Source organism: Suncus etruscus, chromosome 4 (assembly GCF_024139225.1).
Source record: "Suncus etruscus isolate mSunEtr1 chromosome 4, mSunEtr1.pri.cur, whole genome shotgun sequence".
In the NCBI taxonomy this organism is placed as follows: domain Eukaryota; kingdom Metazoa; phylum Chordata; class Mammalia; order Eulipotyphla; family Soricidae; genus Suncus; species Suncus etruscus.
In genome coordinates, this window is record NC_064851.1 from 54333597 (window position 1) to 54356052 (window position 22456).

Consider the following 22456-nt stretch of genomic DNA (forward strand, 5'->3'; position numbering starts at 1 on the left):
TATATATATATATATATATATATATATATATATATATATATATGGCTCTCCATCCCCAGAAAACTGGATACATATTCTTCTCTAGTGTATATGGATTATTATCCAAGAAAAACCACATTCTAGGCCATAAACCATACCTCCATAAAATCAAGAGGGTATAAATTTATTAAACTACCTTCTCCTATCATTATGCAAGGAAATTAGAAGTGAATAACAAACAGAAGGAGACAAAAAATTAACACCTGGAAATTACTAACTCACTACTGAACAATCAATGGTTCAGAGATGAAAGTATAGAGAAAATAAAAAGATTCTGAAAACAGGGGCCAGAGTGTCAGGGCATTTGCCTTGTACATGACCAACCTAGGATAGTCCTGGGTTTGATCCTTGACATTCCAAATGATCCCCAGAGCCTGCCAGGAGCAGTTTCTGAATGCAGAGCCAGAAATAACCCTTGAGCACTGCTGGGTGTAGCCCCAAAACCAAAACAAAAAATCTTGAAAACAAACGAGAATGAAGACAAGAATTATCAGAATTTGTGGGACATGCAAAAGTGGTAGTAAGAGGAAATTTATAGCTTTACAAGTATTCATCAAGTAGAAAGACAGAGCCTTCAGAAGTAGTTTAATGGCACAGCTTAAAAAATTGGAAAAAGAAAAATAATGGGAAAATGGAAGGAAGTAATAGAGCTTAGAACAAAAATTAAAGAAATGGTAATACAAAAAATATCTGAAAGATCTATGAAAACACGAGTTGGTTCTTTGAAAAAATAAATATCAACAAACCATTAGACAAACTCAAAAAGAGGAATAGATACTTAATAAACAGCATTAGAAATGAAAAAGGAGAAACTACTACAGATACTACAGAACTTCAAGGGCTAATAAAAGATTGTTTTTAAGAATCTCTATGCCACAAAACATGGAAGAAACTAATAAATTCTTTGATTCCTATAAACTCTCAAGATTGAACCAAGATGCTTTAGCATATCTGAATAGACCTATCACTATTGACTAAATCAAAATGGTAATGAAAAGTGTTCCCTCCCAAAAAAAGTCCAGGTCCAGAGGGATTCTTTCAAATCTTTGAAGAGGACCAAATGAAATTCTCTTCAGGCTCTTCCAGAAAATTTAAGAAACAGAAACACTCCCAACCAGTTTTAATGAAGCTATCATTACTCTGATACTAAAAGCAGACATAGATACTAGTAAAACTAATTATAGAACAATATCTCTAATGAACATAGATACTCAAAAATCATATCAAATAGGACCCAATGCTTCATCAGAAAGATCATACAACATAACCAAGAAGCATTCATCCCAGACATGTAAAGATGGTTTAACATATACAAGTCTATCAACATAATATATCATATCAACAAAGGAAAAATAAAACCATATGATCATATCAATAGATTCAGGAAAGCATTTGATAAGTTCTAACACCCATTCATGATAAAAACTCGCAACAAGGTAGGAATGGAAGAAAATTTTCTCAATATAGTCAAGGCCATTTAGTTTAAGCACATGGAATCTAGTGAATTATTCAATCTGGTAAAACTAAAAGTCTTTCCTCTAAAATCTGAACAACACAGGACTACCCCTTCTTACTACTCCTATTCAACATAGTTCTGGAAGTACTTGCTACAGCAATTAATCAAGAAAAATATATCAAAGGCATCTATGTAGGAAAAGAAGTCAAGCTCTCACTGTTTGCAGATGATGTGATACAGTAGTTATAAAACCCTAAAGACTCTATCAAAAATCTTCTAGAAACCATAGATTTGTATAGCAAAATGACAGGCTACAAATTAAATCTCAAAATCAAAGAATTTCTTATATAAACATAATTATAGTGAGGAAATAGACATTAAAAGATAATCCCATTCACAATAGTACACAAAAATTCAAATACTTTGGTGTCAACCTAACGAAAAAAATGAAGGACATGTACAAAGAAAAGTACAAAACACTGCTTCAAGAAATAAAAGATGACACAAGGAAATAAAGACATATACGCTGTTCATAAATTGGGAGGTTCAACATCATTAAAATGGCAATATTCCCCAAATCATTGAACAGATTTAATGCAATTCCTCTAAGGATACCTTTGACATTTCTCAAAGAAATGAATTGGACACTCCTGAAATTCCTGAAATAAATGCTCATGAATAGCTAAAGCAACCCATAGGAAAAGGCATCAATTTTCAGAACTCTAAATTGTATTACAAAACAAGTTGTTAAAACAGCCTGGTATTAGAATAAAGACATTCAGAAAATGGAATAAACTTAAGTATTTAGAGAATGACCCCCCACCCCAGACATATGGTCAATTAATTTTTGACAAAGGAGTAAGATACACAAAGTGGGATACAACATCCCCTACAACAAATTCTGATGGAACAACTGATCAGTCACATGTCATAAGGCAAATTTAGACCTCTAACACCATGCATACAGTTCAAATCAAAATGGGTTAAAACCATAATATCAGACCCAAAACTATAAAATATATAGAAAAAATATAGGCAAAATACTCACTGACATTGAGGCTAAAGTCATTGTTAAGGAGGAAACACCACTGTCCAAGCAAGTGGAAGCAAAATTAAACAAATGAGACATTAGACTCAAAAGCTCTGCACTTCAGAGGAGACAGTGACTAGGATACAAAGGCAAACCCATGGAAAGGGAATAAATATTCATCAAAAATCCATTTGATAAAGAACTAATATCTAAGATATATGAGGTAGTAACAGAACTTAACAAGAAAAATCATTTAACCCCATCAAAAAATGGGGAGAAGAAATGAACAGACATTGCCTCAAAGAAGGAAAACAGATAGCCAAAAAGCACAGAAAAAAATGCTCCACATCACTAATCATCAGGGAGATGCAAATAAAAACAATAATAAGTTATCATCTCACACCAGAGACTGCTGCATGTCACAAAAACAAGAACAACCAGTGCTGATAGGAATGTGAGGAGAAAGAAACTCTCATTCACTGCTGGTGTAAATGCCATTTGTGCATTCTGAAAAACAATATGGATATTCCTCAAAAAACTAAAAATTGATTTCCCAGATGATCCAGAAATACCATTCCTAGAAACACAAAAACACATTACAAGAACTCGCTTTGCAACCCTATGTTCATAGCAGTGCTATTTACAATGGCCAGAAACTGGAAACAACCAAGTAGCCTGAGAACAAATGAGTGGCTAAAGAAACTATGGTACATTTACACAATGTAATTCTATGTAGCTGTTAGGGAAAATGAAGTGTGTGTGTGTGTGTGTGTGTGTGTGTGTGTGTGTGTGTGTGTGTGTGTGTGTGTACACATGGAGGCTGTTATGCTGAGTATAAAGAGCCAGAGAGTTAGTGATAAATATAGAATAGTCTCACTCCTCTGTGAAATACAAAAAAAAATAATAAAAGAAAGTAGACAATATTATCCAGAGGGAATAGAGATGAACAAGTTAAAGACAAGTTCATGACATGAAGTTTGTAAAGAGAGCAGTGAGTGCAGTTAGAGCACTAACCACAGTGACAACTGCCATGACAATGATAGTGATGGAGAGAGGCAGAATGCCTGGCTAACAGATAGACAGGAATTGGGGTAGGGGAGAGACATTGGTGGCAGGAAATCACACTGGTGAAGGGTGGTGTACATTCGATGACTGAAACCCAAGTATGAACATTTTCATAACTACAATGTTTAAGTAAATAAATTAGTTTATTGTGGTTCCAGTGCACACCACTGTTCTTCTGTCCTTTGGGGCCAGCCAGACTTCCTGGCAGATTGGGTCTAGCACTTCTTTCAATAGCCCCAAAAAATCCAGCACTCCAAACCACTAAATGCAAAGTTCAATGGAGAAGCTAAAGAAGACATATACTTTGGAGGATACAAAGAAAAATTCTGGCAAATCTCCAAGTCCATACAAATGCCTGAACTTGAGGAACTAAAAATCAGCTAATGGTTAGCAATGGAAATCAAAAAGTAACTAGCCTGTGAAATTAAGAAATCTATAGATGAATGATTCAACCAACTCAAAGAACTCTTTCATAAGATGAGAGAATCCATACAAATGGAACTGAAGTAACTAAAAAGAATGTTAGCAAGCCATAATAGTAGAATTACACAGATGGAGAATCACACAGACTTACTTAAAGACAAAATACAAGCCATCTGAGTTAAAGAAGTCAAAAAAGAAAGAAGAGACAAAATCCTGGAAGAAAATGAAAGGTACTTAATGAACAAAGACAGGAGAAATAATCTCTAAATTAATCTCTAAATTATAGGAATTCCAGAAGGGGAAGAAACTAGGAAAGGGAAAGAACAAAAAGTGAGCGAGATAATAGTAGAGAACTTCCCCACCCTTGAGAAAGAGGTGTTTTTACAAATCCAAGAGGCAAAAAGAGTGCCAAACAAAATAGACCATAACAGAACAACACCAAGACATTGGTAATTCAAATGGCAAAAACAAACAAAACAAAACAAAAAAAAAAAAGAGAGAGAGAAAGATCAACTCTTTAGCAGCAAGGAAAAAAAATAACCTTGAATATAAAGGAAACAACATAAGAATCAAACCAGATCTTCCACTTGAAACAATCCAGGCAAGAAAAGAGTGGAATGAGATATTCAAACTACTGCATGAAAGAAACTTTCAACAAAGAGCCCACTCACTAGCAAACTCTCATTTACATGGGAGGAAGGATTAAAAACATTCCCAGACAAAAATGGACTAGCAATATTTGCGCTAACCAAAACAACCATAAATGAGCTACTCAAAGTGCAATTACATAAACTAAGCCCCCAATTGTAACAACTCTACATAATATATTGGCACAACAGCTCTTTCTGTCAATAGTTTCCTTAAATGTCAGTGGATTAAACTGAGCACCAATGGGTATGGTCCCAAGAGCAAACAAACAAGCAGAAATTTTATTTGAACAAATGCATTTTATATTATTTTATCAAGTTCCTTCTAAAGATAAGAGGTCCTAATAATTTCTGCATGGCATTGTGCTTGAGAACAAGGCCACCCATCAAGAACAGATATTGCTGTTTAGTTTGAGCAGGTATCCAATCAACTGATCTTCATAGATGTCTATAATAATATTCCAATGCTTTTATCCACAGAAATAAGTGCAGAATGTCTTTGGAAGCCATGGACTCCACTACAATGCTAGCTATAAGTAGTTTTAATGTCTTCATTTTGTCCACAGTGATACTTGGAGATATAGGTTGGTCACTTCAATTCCACATCACATTGTTATACTATATTAGACTCAGAACAGGGCTCATTTTAAGATAATGTCACAACAAAAGTTCTAATCTGTTTATTTTCTACTTGATTATGCCTGCTAATATAATCTAATGTTTATGTCTACAAATAGCAATGGAATATGCAACTGCATGCTATGAACTCCTGTTACAGAGCTCATTCATTGAATATGTTATTGCTATCTGTTTTCTATTGTAGGTATCTCATCATTATACCATAAAGCTCATAATTTTAGATTGCTTTTAGGAAAGGAACTTGGATAATCAAGACCCACTAGACAATATTTCATGGTATAGACCCTCTTACAATGCTCATTACCATATCACTTATCGTGTTCTAGACTTGAAAATTATAATTGTTTTTAAGAATTGTTTCTAAGAATGCTCTATACACAATCTAACTTATGAAGCTTTTCTTCAGTAAAGTTAACCCTCACCAATTATGATTGGCCCATAAAATAGAAAACCTTTATATCTCACTTGCCAGTTTACATTTTTTTAAACATTCTGTCGCATTTAACCTGGGTCAGCTTTTCAACCGTAATCCATGGATCGATCCTCAGTGTCTGTCTATGAGTGCACATGAGTGTATATGTTGACCATCTTGATGTCTGTCTAATGTACAACTGATATACATATATATATAATATCTATGTTGTATGTGTCCTTCCCCCTATCATATATACCCTTCCTTCTCCCCTTTGCTATCACCTTACAAATTCTTTTCTAACCTATCACTTTTTTTCTTCCCCATCTGTTATTTCCCCCATTTAACTCTTTACCTTCAGTTCTTAATTCCCCATGAAGCAGAACATTCCCCCACCCCCACCCCAGCTAGCTGCCAACCAGCTCCCAAAGTGAAAAGATAGTTTTTCAGCCTAAGAAAAAACTAATACTCTGCTGCTACTGATTTGCTATAGGCCCTTCCCCCACCACCTCCCTTCACTGTGGACTTTTGCTTGCTACCAGGTTCTATTTCTGAGAAGCCCCTAGCTCAAGGACATTTCCTGATATGTGACTGCTGGGAGCCATTTTTTTAGACTCCACAAGCCCAAATCACAGGTTGAAGCTGTGCTCCAGATTTTGCTATATCAACACTATTTCAAAGACTTAAAGGGGACATGTATAACTTTTTTGAATATTTCTTTAGGTGTATTTCCTTAAGAGGTATAACCCTTATGAATATCTTCTTATGTAGTGGCAATTTTCCTCATTTTGGGAGGATCTGTTTAGTAAGAAATTCTAGTAGATAAGTTTCTCTAAGTGTATAGAGTTCATGTTAGAACCAGGTTATGGGGATTGTTGGGCGTGTTACCTCTGCCCTCATATGCACCAATACTTCCTTGTAGCATTGTTCCTTTTTGCATAGGTACATTAAAATGAGGAAATCTTATGTGTTCAAACAAGTTCTTATCTAATAGAGATAGGAATGTATAAATTTTATACTGCAGTGGGACCTTACACCCTGAACACTTGTCATAGTGGTTTGGCTTAGGCTTCAGAAGATCAGAAATTGACCATTCACCTCTGAACCTTGGATCGCATCTATGGAAACAATCATGGTTTTCTACCCCTATACCAGGAATAGGACTTCTACCAGGGAAGGCCCTACTGCTGCCCTGGCATCGACTTAAATGGGTTTTTATGACACCCTGACCAGGAGAGGCTGTAGGCATGCAACAATGAAGAAATAGGAAGTGTCAAAAATGTTTGACAGATCTTTAATATGTTTTCCTGAATATTTTATAGGATCCTGTTTGTGGCTTTGTCAGTAATGTCAGAAGTAGAGGGGAAAGAATATGTACCTCTCTGCTTGGAAATAGAAGGAGTAAGGAGAACAGAAACTGTCATAATTGTGAGGCATAGTGGAGCAAAGACAAAAGGCACACTAACAATCTCAGTGACCTTGTCGGATCACAGCACAAGGATCTTAGCTAGTTAAATCAAGTGGTTGCTTGCAGAACATATCATATCACTGCAGACCAGTGATATGAGCAAAATTTGGGAAGATCAGATTCAGATCTGTTTCAAACCTTTATCTACCAATTTGGTGTCACAATAGATTTCTGAGCTGGAGTAGAGTTCTGGTCTGGTTAAGTGTTTTGTACCAAGAGTTGATACGATTTCTCCAGGACAGAAATTCCTTGGACTATGAAATCTGTTGTCCTCAAGTTCAGCACAACTTGAACTGAACACTGAGCCCTATAAGTGGTAAAACATTGGCTTGAGAATTAAAATTGCTAAATAGGTAGGCAGTGGTTTTGCTGGATTTAGGAACAGTCAATTATTACATGACAGAGTCAGGGTACCATCCAGGGCCCTTAATCTTAAAATAGATATGTCACTTTTCCTTTAAAGAGGGAAGTTTGATTCTTAAATTTGTAATTATTTCCATTGGTGAAGAAATACTTTCCTAAATAAAAAGTGTATAATATTTTTTTAAGTGGGCAGGAAGCTAACACCAAAGACTGAAGTGCATGCCTTGCATGTACTAGGTCCCAATTTCTATTTCTGGTATTTCATCTCTTCCCCACCCCATCCTACCATGCCCCAACCCAGCATGATATGATATTGTGAGCAGGAGCACCATTATCACCGATCCAAACACTAAAAATTTTGGACTAGCACTGCTAAACCAAGAACCACTGTGAGTGGTTCCCAAACCCTAAGGCATACATTTTTTTAAGTAGGAATTTTTTTGTTTTTGGATTTTCGGCCACACTGGTAATGCTCAGGACTTACTCCTGGCTATGCACTCAGAAATAGCTCCTGGCTTGGGGGACCATGTGGGATGCTGGGGGATCAAACCGCAGTCTGTCCTAGGCTAGTGCATGCAAGGCATATACCTTTCGCTTGCACCACTGCTCCGGCCCCAAGTAGGAATATTTTTTATCACCATTCAAAAATATATGATGGTGCTTAAATAAAGAAATTATATATTTAAAAAGGTTGAAATTAAAATGTAAAGATCCATCAAACTATTTTGGGTAAGGGATCTTTAAAGTCATGGTTGGGTTTTAGCCATAAAATGTACAACTGGTTTCTTTATAAAAAATTTTTTCTGTTAAAGAATTATGATTTCAAACTGGTTTTTAAAATGTGGAAAGTCAGGAACAAAAGCCAGATGGAATATACCCTAATGGTTTTTGATGGTCAACAGTAATGGGAGTAAATGCTTAATCAGGGGTCTCAAACTCAGGTCCCGCGGGCCGTTTGTGGCCCTCCGTACAACATTTTGTGGCCCTGCCCTAGAGGAATCTTTTGTTTTGTTTTGTTTTGTTTTAGTTGTTTGGGTCACACCTCCCAATGTTCAAGGCTTACTACTGACTTTGCACTCAAGGATCACCCCAACTTTGCCTCCTGCGGCCCCCAGGTAAATTGAGTTTGAGACTCCTGCAAGAAACGGAAACCACATTTCTGCCAAATCTGATCCATCCAAAACAAGCTCCTTATAAACTAGTGGGTTTTAATCTCTTGAAAGAAAGCCTTTTTTATTTATAGTATTTCAACTTTGACAAAATACTTTTAAAAAATGGACAATAGGCATAATGTTACAGAAAAAAAAATCCCATGAGGATCTATGAATGTAGATTTAGGCTGGGAATAGCCTTAATTGGAACTTATCTGAAATCTTATCTGAAATGCCTCTCTGGAATACTGTTCAACACAGTGAACTCAGCCCCAATGTTCTTAGTCTAGATTTGGTTAGATGCTCAACTAGAAGAGAATATTCCAAAAGGAAGTGTTTTTAGACAAAACAAAATAAACAAAAACTTTGGTTTCCTTTCCCATCATTTTTTATGGCAGAGCAGTTACATTGAGTGACAGATACTTGAAAAGATATCACGCAAAGTTGTGTGTACATATAAGTCTATATACCACATTTAAATACTAGAATTGGTCTAACTAGAGAATTTTACTAGAGAACCATTACACTTTGCCTTCATAATTAGGCTGGTGATTTATCTAAGGAAAGCTATTTTTGAATTGCTTAAGACAATCATTTGAAAAACTAAATGTATTTTCTGAAAACATAATCAAAATAGCCACAATTTCTCTAAACTTAAATAGCCAATAAAATTAAATAGCCAACAGACTTTATTCTGTTCATGTTGGTTGCATTCATGGAGAGTTGTCAGAATTAACTCTTCACTGTGTCAAAAGATACAGGAATTTTAAAGAGCTGAAGTGAGTTAATTTTTTCCTAATGTGCTTGAGTGCTTGGATGAGGGAGGTAACTCAAAGTGCTTGTACATCTGCTTTGAATTCCCAAGGCTCTGGTACAATCTTTGGTACTGCATGATCCTCCAAGAACCACACCTGATTTTCAAACTTCTGCCTAATTTAAGTATCTACTTAATTAACCACAAGTAGCTGTGTTAAACAATACCCTTTAAAAGTAGTGTCTTTATGATGGAGTATTCAATACTTGGATGCATATGAAACTTTTGTTAATATATTATATTCTGTGTTGGCTATGTGAAGTAAACTAAAACCCTGGTGAACACTTTAGAGTTTGCAGTTGTGCACGGACCAAAGTGGGAAGGATTTTAGACCACTGATAGTATTTTGCAATTCTATGTGATGTTTAATTTTTGCAATGGAATCAAAACAGTGTTAAATTCTGGCAATATTTGCACTTTTGGAATGACTACATAACTGTATGATTATATGCTACAAATGCCACTTTTAAAGCTGTTGATAAGACTGCACTTTTTCTTTGACAGGGATGTGTCATATTTAAATATTTACATTCATTATAACTACAGGTAGGACTGGGGAGGGGGGAATGTAATTTTTATGGGAATTTTAATATGAAAAGAAACTAGTCATTTATTTATACAATAGGCTTGACTCAAAGGTGTTTTTTTTTTAGACTTGGTATTACTAATGTGGGATGTGACTTTATTTTATTTTTAGTAGTAAATTTGGATGCAGACTGACAGACATAGCTGAATGTCTTAATAAATATAAATTTGAAGATTAGAAAAAAGTAGTGGCAAGATAATATGTAAACTTAATACATTACTTTCATAGGTCTGGTACTTGGAGTTACATTCACCCAGAATTCTTGGAAACCAGATTCATTAAACTTTTCTTATAAAAACTCTTAACTGCTTTATGAACTCTGGCACCTATCTACCAACAATGGGTACTCTCACTAAATAGTTTAATACTATTAAGTATTAATAGCACCGTATTAATACTATTAAGTATGAATAGTACAGTATTAATACTATTACGTATCAATAGTACTGTATTAATACTATTAAGTATTAATAGTACTGTATTAATGCTATTAAGTATTAATAATACTATTAAGTACTAGTAGATATATCGGTCATGATTTCATGTGTGAACTTTTTTTCCTCGCTTTGCTTGTGTAAAGGGTATAAATTTCAAAGTAAAAGATACTGCTTAAATTTTTTTTGCAAAAAAAATTTTTTTAAGTGGTAGCCCCTAAGCATTGTCCCAAACAAAACAAACAAAAGCATTGGAGAAATTTCAGGTCATTTGTGTTTGATAGTTGACATTATTAAAAGAACAAATAAATGTTCTTTATATTTATGACAAGTTAACTTTTTTCTTTTTTAAAATATCTTTATTTAAGCAACATGATTACAAACATGTTTGTAGTTAGATTTCTGTAGTAAAAAGTATACCCCCCGGGGCCGGAGAGATGGCACAGTGGTAGGACGTTTGCCTTGCATGTGGCCAACTCCGAATGAACCCCGTTTGATTCCCAGCATCATATATGGTCCCCCAACTTGCCAAGGGAAATTTCTGAGTGCAGAGCCAGAAGTGACCCCTGAGCGCTGCTGGGTGTGACCCACAAATCAATGAATCAATGAATCAATAAAGTTAAAATAGATAAATAAATAAAGTTTAAAAAAGTACACACCCCCTTTACCAGTGCAACCTTTCTACCACCATTGTTTTTCATCTCCCTCCTCTCCCAAACCCTGCCTGTCTTTGAGACGGGCATTCTATTTCTCTTACTCACTACCATTGTCATGATAGTTGTTGGTGTAGTTATTTCTCTAATTGCACTCACAAATCTTTGTGGTAAGCTTCATGTCATGGGCGAGTCCTTCCAAATTTCATCTCTATTGTCTCTGGGTATTATTACCATACTGTCTTTTATTTTTCTTAAATCCGACAGATGAGTGAGACTATCTGTGTCTATCTCTCTCCTTCTGACTCATTTCACTCAGCATAATAGTTTTGTATCCATCCATGTAGAGGAAAATTTCATGACATAATTTTTTTCTAATATCTGCATAATATTCCATTGTGTATATGTACCACAGTTTCTTTAGCCACTCATCTCTTGTCAGGAATCTGGGTTGTCTCCAGAATTTGGCTATTGTAAATAGTATTGCAATGAACATAGGAGTTTAGAGGGCATTTTTGTGTTGTGTTTTTGGTTCCTAGGGTATATGCCTAGGAGTAGTATTGCTGGATTATATGGGAGCTCAATTTCTAGTTTTGTGAGGAATATTCATATTGTTTTCCAGAAAGGCTGGAATATATGGCATTCCCACCAGCAGTGAATAAGAGTTCCTTTCTCCCCACATTCCCACCAGCACTGATTTTTTTTTATTCTTTGTGATGTGTGCTAATCTTAACAAGAAAAAAAAATTATATAACCCCATCAAAAAATGAGGAGAAGAAATCAACAGATGCTTCCTTAAAGAAGACATACAGATAGCCAAAAGGCACATGAAAAAATGCTCCACATCACTAATTATCAGGGAGATGCAAATCAAAACAACAATGAAGAATCATCTCACGCCAAAGAGGTAACTTTTAGTTTGGAGCAAGAAAGTTAGGTTCCTTCCCTTCCAATGGCATGAGAAGACAGGATTTTATACTCTGATTGCATTTAAAGAAGATTATTCTAAAGACATTGAAAGGATATTCTTGGATTATAAAACTGCAAGAATCTCTTTAAAGACTTTTATATATCTTAAATGAGCAGAGAAAAAGTCACTGATTACATTATTTAAAGAAATTGTATCAGTAAAGGAAAGGCCCCAATTACTGAAATGTTATTTGCTCAATTAAATTAAATTAAATTAAATTAAATGTTTTTGTCCAGTTGTATGTTGAACTCTAAATTTTCGTTTTCTCCAGTAAAAAATTCTATGTGCCTTACAAAGATAGTACAGAGAATAAGATGCTTATTCCATATGCTGCTAATCCTGGTTAAATTCTCATCACTGCAATCACAGGTATGCTTCTCAACCAAAAATACTATCTGTGTTAATTGATGCTAATCTCTCAAGAAGACTGTCTAAAATAACAGTGGATAATTAGCCACTTGCCAGAGAAGCTAGAGAGGTCACTTGAGCAGCTGAGCTATAACTAGTGTTAAAGGGAATTGAATTTTCATTTTATTATATCAACATTTAGATAGCCACACATGAATGTTGGAAGCCACATGTGTGATAAAATAATCTCTCTCACCATCATTTTATACCACCGAACGTAAAATCTTTGACTAGGGAAATAGTTTAAGGAGCAAATGTAAGACATAGCTCTTTGTAGGATAGTAATGAGAATGAAATGGTTTATGTATCTAAAAAAATTTTATCAAATCATCATTGTTTCCCTTTTTAATCTTCAAGAAACATGGGCTAGAGAGTTAGCACAGTGGTAGGGCATTTGCCTTGCAAGCAGCTGATCTAGGATGGACAGTGATTCAAATCCCAGCATCCCAATGGACCCCATGCGTGCCAGGAGCAATTTCTGAGTGCGGAGCCAGGAGTAACCCCTGAGCACAGCCAGTGTGACCCAAATACCAAAGCTAAAAAAAAAAAAAAAAAAAAAAAAGAAACTCATAATGAACTTTGGCAGAATCTTTACAATCCAGAAGATAGCAAGTTGTAAGGTCATGATTGTATGGGAATTCCTGGAAGAAAGTTACAGATTCCTCTTGTATTTTGTGACCTACAGAAATTTGATTAAATTTTCATATAATCACCTTTTTAATATTGATTCAAATAATAAGCTAAATTAAAACATTTTAATGTTAATACTACTACTAATAATAATAACTAAATGTTAATAATAATCTTAATTGTATGAGGTTTGGGTGCATTTTTTTACTCAGAAGAGTTAAAACAAGGAAAGTTAGGAAAAGACTAACACAACATCCATTTTCCAAAAAGTATTCTGACTTAAAATCATACTTTTATATATTCCATGGATTAAAAATACATATCTCTTCTGTTGACAATGAATGTTTAATCAATAATGTGGGCTACACAAATTTGTAGAGGAAAATAAGTTTGCTTAGTGGGAAAACAAATATTTTTGTCAAATATATTTGAGCATAATAAGCAGCTTTGCACATTGTAATTAGCCTTAGTTTGAAAGGAAACTTGTATATGGCCAGTAACAAGCAATTCCACATTACTAACATAGGGGATTTGTAGGTTTTTTCATATACTTTATTATTGTTTTGAACTTTCTCCCCTGTCATATATTTTTACTTGTTTTTAATAATTTGTTTTTAATAATTCCACCTCAATTTTATCTCAGTAATTACTAGTTAAAAGTTCCTCTAAGAGGTGATAAAATGTTTGAAAGTTGAATAGATTGTCATATGTTTTATCTGTATGTATATATAAAATAAATAAACTATATCTTTCTGACTCAAGAATTTCAGGTACTCTTTACCAAATGCAAAATAATGGAACACTGGTCACAAAACCCACTAAATTGATAATTAGGAATATGAACTATTTTCTTTTCGGGGGTGGGATGTTACGTTGAGTTGTGATCAGGGTTACATCTGGCTTGAGTTCAAAGATTACTCCTGGTAGGTTCAGGAGACAATCTGGGATGCTGGAGATTAAACTTGTGTTGGCCAAATACAAGGCACTATACTATTCACTGGGCTTTCTCTCCAGCCCCAAGAATATAAAATTTTAACTTGAATTTGATCCCCCAAATCACATAGGGTTCCCAGAGATCTACCAGAAGTGACTTCTGAGCGAACAGTCCTATGCTTTAAGAACAGCCAGGCATGCCCTCCCTACACCCAATGTTTCTAAGTTCGCATCATTGAGAGAGGCATATACTCTCTTTTTATTATTTTATTTTCAGTTATTCATACATTTTAGAAGTACATAATAAGAAATGGACAAACAAGAACACAATCATACACAATTATAAATAGTTATGTCTAACATGTTCTTTTAGGTCTTGTTAACCTATACAACAATTAAGTTAAAGCATAACTTAACATTATGTTATTAGGGTCATATGCCAAGCAGACACAGTGGGTTTTACTCAACAGTTGTAAAGATTAACTTTATCTAAACAAAATTTATTTAGGTCAAATCAGGTCTTTGCAATGTAGAAATGATAAGGTTATGATTCAATAGCAGATATTAGTAAGTCAAATTCCAGTAATCAATTTATAATATTTAATATATAAAATGTCAATTTAAAATACAATTTATACTTTTTAGAGACATGATTGAAGTGAAAATAAAACACAACTTTATAATTAAGTTTCCTTCTTAATAAAAAAGAAAATCAATATTAGTCAGGCAACATATGTTGTGCCAGGAACAACATATGTGCCTGGAACACACAAAAAAAGGACTCAATCTAGTTTTGTAAATAGAACCTTGGCCTGAATTTACCCTATATTTTCACTTTTAATCATTTCATGAACCTTTTGAACACAAAAGTCACTTTACATTTGATAATTGATTAGACACGCTAATATTTTATATTCTACAAATACATTCTGACTTGATTTCATTCTGTTTGTTCATGTTTTTGGTTTTGGTTCACACCCATAGTGCTTGGAGTCTATTTCCAGACCAGTACTTAGGGAACCATAGAACTGTTACTGAGTTTAGCTTACTGAATACAAAGCATGTGTCCCATGTTCTTTGAGGCATTTCTTTCACCTCTTATTAAATGTCTGTTTGTTTATTTTGGGGCCACACCCAGAGCTCCTCAGGTATTACTTTTGGTTCTGCACTCAGAAACTTCTCCTAGAACTGTGTGAGTGGCCATATGGGATTCCAGGGATCAAAACTAGATTTGCTACTTGCAAGACAAATGATGTCATGTATATTACTTATATTACACACACCGATATGATGTATACTACTCTGGCTCCTCTATTCACTTTTTTTTTTGTTTGTTTTGTTTTTTTTTGTGTTTTTTTAATTATCTTTATTTAAACACCATGATTACAAATATAATTGTAGTTGTATGATTACAGTCATGTAAATAACACCCCCCTTCACCAGTGCAGGATTCCCACCACCAATTTCCCAGATCTACCTACTCCCCACCCCACCCACACCTGTACTCGAGACAGGCTTTCTTTTTTTTTTTTTTTTTTTTTTTTTTTTTGGTTTTTGCTCAGGGGTTACTCCTGGCTATGTGCTCAGAAGTTGCTCCTGGCTTGGGGGACCATATGGGACACCGGGGGATCGAACCGCGGTCCGTCCAAGGCTAGCGCAGGCAAGGCAGGCACCTTACCTTTAGCGCCACCGCCCGGCCCCAAGACAGGCTTTCTTTTTCCCTCATTCATTCACATTGTTATGATAGTTTTCAGTGTAGTTATTTCTCTAACTGCACTTATCACTCTATGTGGTGAGCTTCATGTCATTAGCTGCACCTATATGGGAAGATGGGGGGAAGTAAGGGTTGGGACTGAGGCAGTAAAATATTAGAAATGAGCTTTGTAGGGCAGTATCAAGGTCACAATACAAGATGGATATTATGGATATATAAAATATATGCATACAATACTATCAATATGAAAACAAGGAGAAAAAATTTCCACTGACTGTCCCAACATAAACCAGTGCTAGAACGGCCTGCCCTCCTCCCAGAGTGCATTCCCATTAGTGTAGGGAGAGATAGGGGGAAAGTCTGTTGACCCCTACAGAGTCCACCTATACTGGTGCCCAGGGAAGGACTGAAGTCCAGGGGAGAAAAACCCTATACCTGGCAAGAGCTGGTCTCCAGAATCAAGGAGGAAACCAGAAGCCAGATGTCTGCCCGCCCTCCTCCCCATGCACCTCCTCCCTGCAGTATGGAGGGAGGGGGGAAGCCTGAGGACCACTAAAAGTCCACCTGAACCCACTTCTGGCCATCTGAGCTGGCACCCAGGGAAGGCCTGGAGTCAGGGGAAAAAGATAAGCACGGCTGGGGGCCAGCTAAGCCTTCATAGCACTCCCCAGGCTAGGGAGAAAAGCTCTGGTATGGGGCCTCCCCAAACCCTACACCTGGCAAGAGCTGGTCTCCAGAATCAAAGAGGAAACCGGAAGCCAGATGTCTGCCAGCCCTCCTCCCCATACACCTCCCCCCTGGAGTACGGAGGAAGGGGGGAACCTGAGGACCACTAAGAGTCCACCTGAACCCACTTCTGGCCATCTGAGCTGGCACCCAGGGAAGGCCTGGAGTCAGGGGAAAAAGACAAGGACGGCTGGGGGCCTGCCAAGCCTCCCAGCACTCCCCAGGCTAGGGAGAAACTCTATTCACTTTTATATCAATTGAAAAATATGTTGGGGCCGGAGAGATAGCATGAAGGTAAGACATTTGCCTTGTATGCAGGACTGTGGTTCGAAACCTGGCATCCCATATGGTCCCCCAAGCCTGCCAGGAGCAATTTCTGAGCATAGAGCCAGGACTAATACCTGAGCCCAGCTGGATGTGACCCAAAAAACAAAACAAAAAAAAAGTTAATTTGACAATCTCCATGTTCGAACAAGGCCAGCTCCATAGACTCACTCTTTTCTTGCACAAGAGGTAAACCAAGCCATGAAAGACCATGAATACACCAGCCCACACAGCAGAATACTGGCCATTTTGGGAGAAGAGGTGGACCAAACCCCCACCCTGCCAAAGTCACGCTTGCTGCCTCCATCACCCAGAATCACCATTTTTCCTGATGGCCCTGCCTCATCACTGACCCTCTATGATTCTCTTTGGAGATATTAATCTGAAAAAACTTCAGGCATGCTGTTTTAGGCTTGATATCACCAGGGCTTCTTGGAGAAAATGCAGACATCCTACTCCCTGCTCCCACCATCTTATTTCTTCCAGTATGCTGGCAGCTGATTACATGCACCCAACAGTCATAGTATTAGTAATAGTTCTTGGAATTTCTGGACAAAGTTCATTGGTTTGATGCTGTCATCCCTAAAGAAACACACCAACTTAACAGACTGGACAACTAACAACAAGAGCTTACTAAACCTTCTGCCATTGTATTAATGACTTTATTGGAGATACAATAACTTTCACAAATATGCTTGCTACTAAACTTTTTCTTTCTTTCATTTTTAGCTTTCTTCTCTTCCATTTTATTTTTTCTTTCTTTTTTCAATAAATTTGCTTTCAGTTATTATGATCAACTATGTCAACTATATGATACATTTCTTTAATTTTTTTAAATAAATATAATTTCACATGAACTTAGCACAGAATTAAGAGACTATCCAATGTGCACACAGTTAAAAAAAATAAACCAAAAAAAGGAAAACCAAACCAGTAAAAAATGAAGACATTTGCAGTCCTTAAGATTTTAGGTGCAAGAAGATGGAAAGATTGTATAGCACTTTGCCTTTAAGTGTCCTACCTGGGTTTGACCTCTGGCACCACATGGTCCTCTGAGTCCTGCCAGAAGAGATCCTTACCACAGAGCCAGAAATAAGTCCTGAGCAAGGCCAAGTATGGCCTTTTCTCCTAAAACAAGTTTGTGTTTTGCGGCCCCAGAGAAATAGCATGGAGGTAGAATGTTTGCCTTGCATGCAGAAGGACAGTGATTTGAATCCTGGCATCCCACATGGTCCCCCGAGCCTGCTAGGAGCAACTTCTGAGCATAGAGCCAGGAATAACCTCTGAGCACTGCCAGGTGTGACCCAACCCCCCCCCCCAATTTTGTTATTGGGGTCAGAAAAGAGGATAAGTCTTTCTCTTTTTTTTTTTTTTTTTTTTTTGTTTTTGGGCCACACCCGGTGACGCTCAGGGGTTACTCCTGGCTATGCGCTCAGAAGTCCCTCCTGGCTTGGGGGACCATATGGGACGCCGGGGGATTGAACCGCTGAACCGCGGTCCGTCCAAGGTTGGCGCAGGCAAGGCAGGTACCTTACCTCTAGCGCCACCGCCCAGCCCCCTTTTTTTTTTTTTTTTTTGTTTTTTGTTTTTTGTTTTTGGGCCACACCCGGTGACGCTCAGGGGTTACTCCTGGCTATGCGCTCAGAAGTCCCTCCTGGCTTGGGGGAGGATAAGTCTTTCTCAAAGTTAGTTATTTATACTTTTAAAACCCACGACTTAACATTATACTATTTTTACCATTTTAATATTTTTACCATTATACTATAAATTAACTTTTGGTTTTTATTTTTATTATTATTATTATTTGGTTTATGGGCCACACTGTGAGGTTCTCTGGGGTTACTCCTGGCTCTGTACTCAGAAATCATTCCTGGCAGATTCAGGAGACCATATGGGATGCCATGGATCAAACCCGGATCCTTCTTGAGTCAGCATCATGCAAGGCAAACACTCTATCACTGTGCTATCACTTGAACCGCTATAAATTATCTTTTTTCAGAGAATATTTTGTCTACAAATCCTTTCAAACATCTGAGGTAAACATTCTGAGGTAAAAAATACTGACGAATTGTTACACAGAATCTATTTTTCCATTGACTCCTAAAAATAAAGTCAGCACATGATTTTGAAAGCATGTTTTTGAATATATTCAAGGTGTAATTTAGCATCAACAGATTTTGATTTGAGTGATCCCTAACAGCTAATCCTATCCCTGCTAATACTGTAATAGGTAGATTAATTCTTTTCAAGAATGAGTCTTGGGACATTGCCAATATATGTTTCTTTTTTCATTGTTTAACTGCCTTTCAGAGTCATTCTATACACTTTGAACAAATGCCTAGCAGAACAATGATGGAATTACTGTACAATTTGCTTATTTTATTGAAAGCTTTCTACTTTATAGTTTCAAAATTCTGGATTTCAGTTTTCATTTTAGTTTCTATTCCTGTTGAAGCACAAATATATTTCTATGTGCACTTTCTTACCAAGTTAGAATTAAAGGATAATGTTTCAGCAGTTGTATAAATTCACATTCTTTGGTTCCAAATTGTACTTTCTGAAAAAACTTTCTTCTTTCTTTCTTTCTTTCTTTCTTTCTTTCTTTCTTTCTCTTTCCTTTCTTTCTTTCTTTCTTTCTTTCTTTCTTTCTTTCTTTCTTTCTTTCTTTCTTTCTTTCTTTCTTTCTTTCTTCTTTCTTTCTTTCTTTCTTTCTTTTTCTTTCTTTCTTTCTTCTTTCTTTTCTTTCTTTCTTTCTTTCTTTCTCTCTCTCTTTCTTTCTTTTTCTTTCTTTTTCTTCCTTCCTTCTTTCTTTTTTCTTCCTTCCTTCCTTTCTTCTTTTTCTTTCTTCTTTCTTTCTTTCTTCCTTTCTTTCTTCCTTCCTTCCTTCCTTTCTTCTTTCTTTTCCTTTCTTCTTTCTTTCTTTCTTTCTTTCTTTCTTTCTTTCTTTCTTCTTTCTTTCTTTCTTTTTCTCTCTCTTTCTTTCTTTCTTTCTTTCTTTCTTCTCTTTTCATTTCTTCTTTCTTTCTTTTTCCTTTCTCTTTTTCTTTCTTTTTCTTTTCCTTTCTTTTTTTCTTTCCTTTCTTTTTCTTCTTTCTTATTGGCCTACAAATCACTGAGTACCAGGAGGTCTTCTGTATGCACAGTCCATACAACACCAAATTATTGGGCCCTCATAGTGATCCAAAGGTCTGATTGGCCAAGAGATACTTGCAGGCCCCCACCTGAGCAATGCCCATTCTCCAAAACAAGAGTTTAATTTTTAGGGAATATATACTACAACTAAAGCATGTAGTCACCTGAATAACACAATCAAGCAAGCTCTACAGCCAAGTATAAGGGCAACTCCTACAGAGTATAATAAAGGGAAGGAAAAGGGGAAAGTTTTAAATGAATAAATAAATACATTTTATAACATTTTAATTTGATAAATAAAAGCAATGTGCCATTCAATTAGAAATCTGCTTTTTAGCTGACATAGCTATATTTATTTATTGTTAAGATCAGTTTACCTAAATCTGATTCTTCACTTCTAATTTCTAGGAATGAGGAAAAGAACAGATCACCAACAGGCACATCAAAAAGTGTTCAGCATCTACTTATCATTAGAGAAATCCAAATCAAGAGAATGAAATATAACTCAAAACAATGAGAATGGCACATATCAAAAAATAGTAGGAATCTCCTGTGGGGGCAGGGACATGGTAAAAAAAAGGAACTCTCATCCATTGCTAGTGGGAATATCATCTGGTTTAACCCTTGAGGAAAATGATATAGAAAGTTCTCAGTAAACTGGGCCTGTTATACTGTTATACTGGCAGGCCAGAGGGCAAAGTGTGGTGGTATAGGATACACTCTGGGAACATTGGTGGAGGGAGGTTGACACTGGTGGTGGGATTGGCCCTGATTTATTGTATGTCTAAAATGCAACAATGAGGGACTTTGAAAATCACAATGGTTTCAATAAAATAAAATTTTAAAGAAGTTCTTAGTAAACTTAGAATTGAGCTGCCATGTGACCATCAATTCCATTTTGGGTATCTACAACTCAATACTTAAAAATATTACTTTAAAAAGACATATACACTTCATTTAGCTGCACTTAGTACAATCGCTAATGTGTGAAATCAATGTAGGTGTTCAATGAAAGATGAATGGATAATAAAGATGTGATATATATATATGCATAATGGAATACTATGCAGCTGTAAGGAATAATAAAATCATTCAATTTACTGCAACCTAACTGGAACTGGAAGATATCATGTTAAAATAAAGTAAGCTAGAAGAAGAAAGCAAAACAGATGGTATCACTTATTTTTGATAGATAGAATAACTGAATAAGGAATTGTAGTATAGTAAAGAGAGGATACACAGATTAATCTTGAAAATAGGACTAGGGAAAAGAAAGACAAAGAAGGAAAAAAATTAAAGTGGAAGGGAAGATAAGAAAAGAAAGTAATGGGTAAACAGAGGTTGACATTTCAGTCATATTGGTCATGTGTGAGTGATATAACGATAAATCTAACAGTATCAACAATATTGAAAACATGAGTTCTAACCTGCAATCATCAACTGTTGCAATGTTTCTGTTAAAGTGGCTGGCAGGGGATTGTGGGGGGTGCTGGAGTATGGGAACACTGGTGGTGGAACTTAGCACTGGTGATGAGATTGGTGTTATTATATGCCTAAAAGTCAGCTATTAACAACTTTGTAAATTACTGGTCTTTAAATAATAAAAAACAAACTAAGAAAGAGAGAGAGAACAAAGAGAAGGAGGGGGAGAAAAAGGGAGAGAACAAGGGAGAGAGAGTGTGAGGGAGGGAGAACAGAAGGAAGGGAAAGAGAGAGAAAGATGGAGAGAGAAAGTGAAAGAAAGAAGGACCCTAATTACAATCACCAGAGTTTGGGTGATCTTCAGAATCACCCAAATTGATAAGAACAAAATTACCTTTCTTCTAAATATGCATGCCTCTTATCAACAAAATGAATGAAAGGCATACTACATATTGTCTCAGTAAGGGCACAAGTCTGACTGCCTCTATCTCAGCAACATCTATGGCTACATGATCCCTCTAGGTCCACTCAGGATCAAAACAAGAAGAAATTGTGGCTGGACTTCATTCTCACATTTCTGCTTCTACATTTTACTGATTTGTCCTTACTTTCAAGCTCAGGGAATGTAGTGGCATCACCATACAATTTCACCAAATTTATTAGCAAAAGGATACAAGATTGGAGGAAATTCAGAGAGGGGAAAAGTCTCCCTGCACCAATTTTCAGGAACATATAAGTATTAGTATTAATAATAGTAATAGTAGTAGTATTACAGTATGGTAACAACATAATGGTCCAGATGAGGTTGGGCTTTGATTCCATATTTTTGTATTTGTCAAGAAAGAAAAGAAGAGGAAGGAAGGAAGGAAGGAAGGAAGGAAGGAAGGAAGGAAGGAAGGAAGGAAGGAAGGAAGGAAGGAAGGAAGGAAGGAAGGAAGGAAGGAGGAAGGAAGGAAGGAAGGAAGGAAGGAAGGAAGGAAGGAAGGAAGGAAGGAAGAAAGAAAGAAAGAAAGAAAG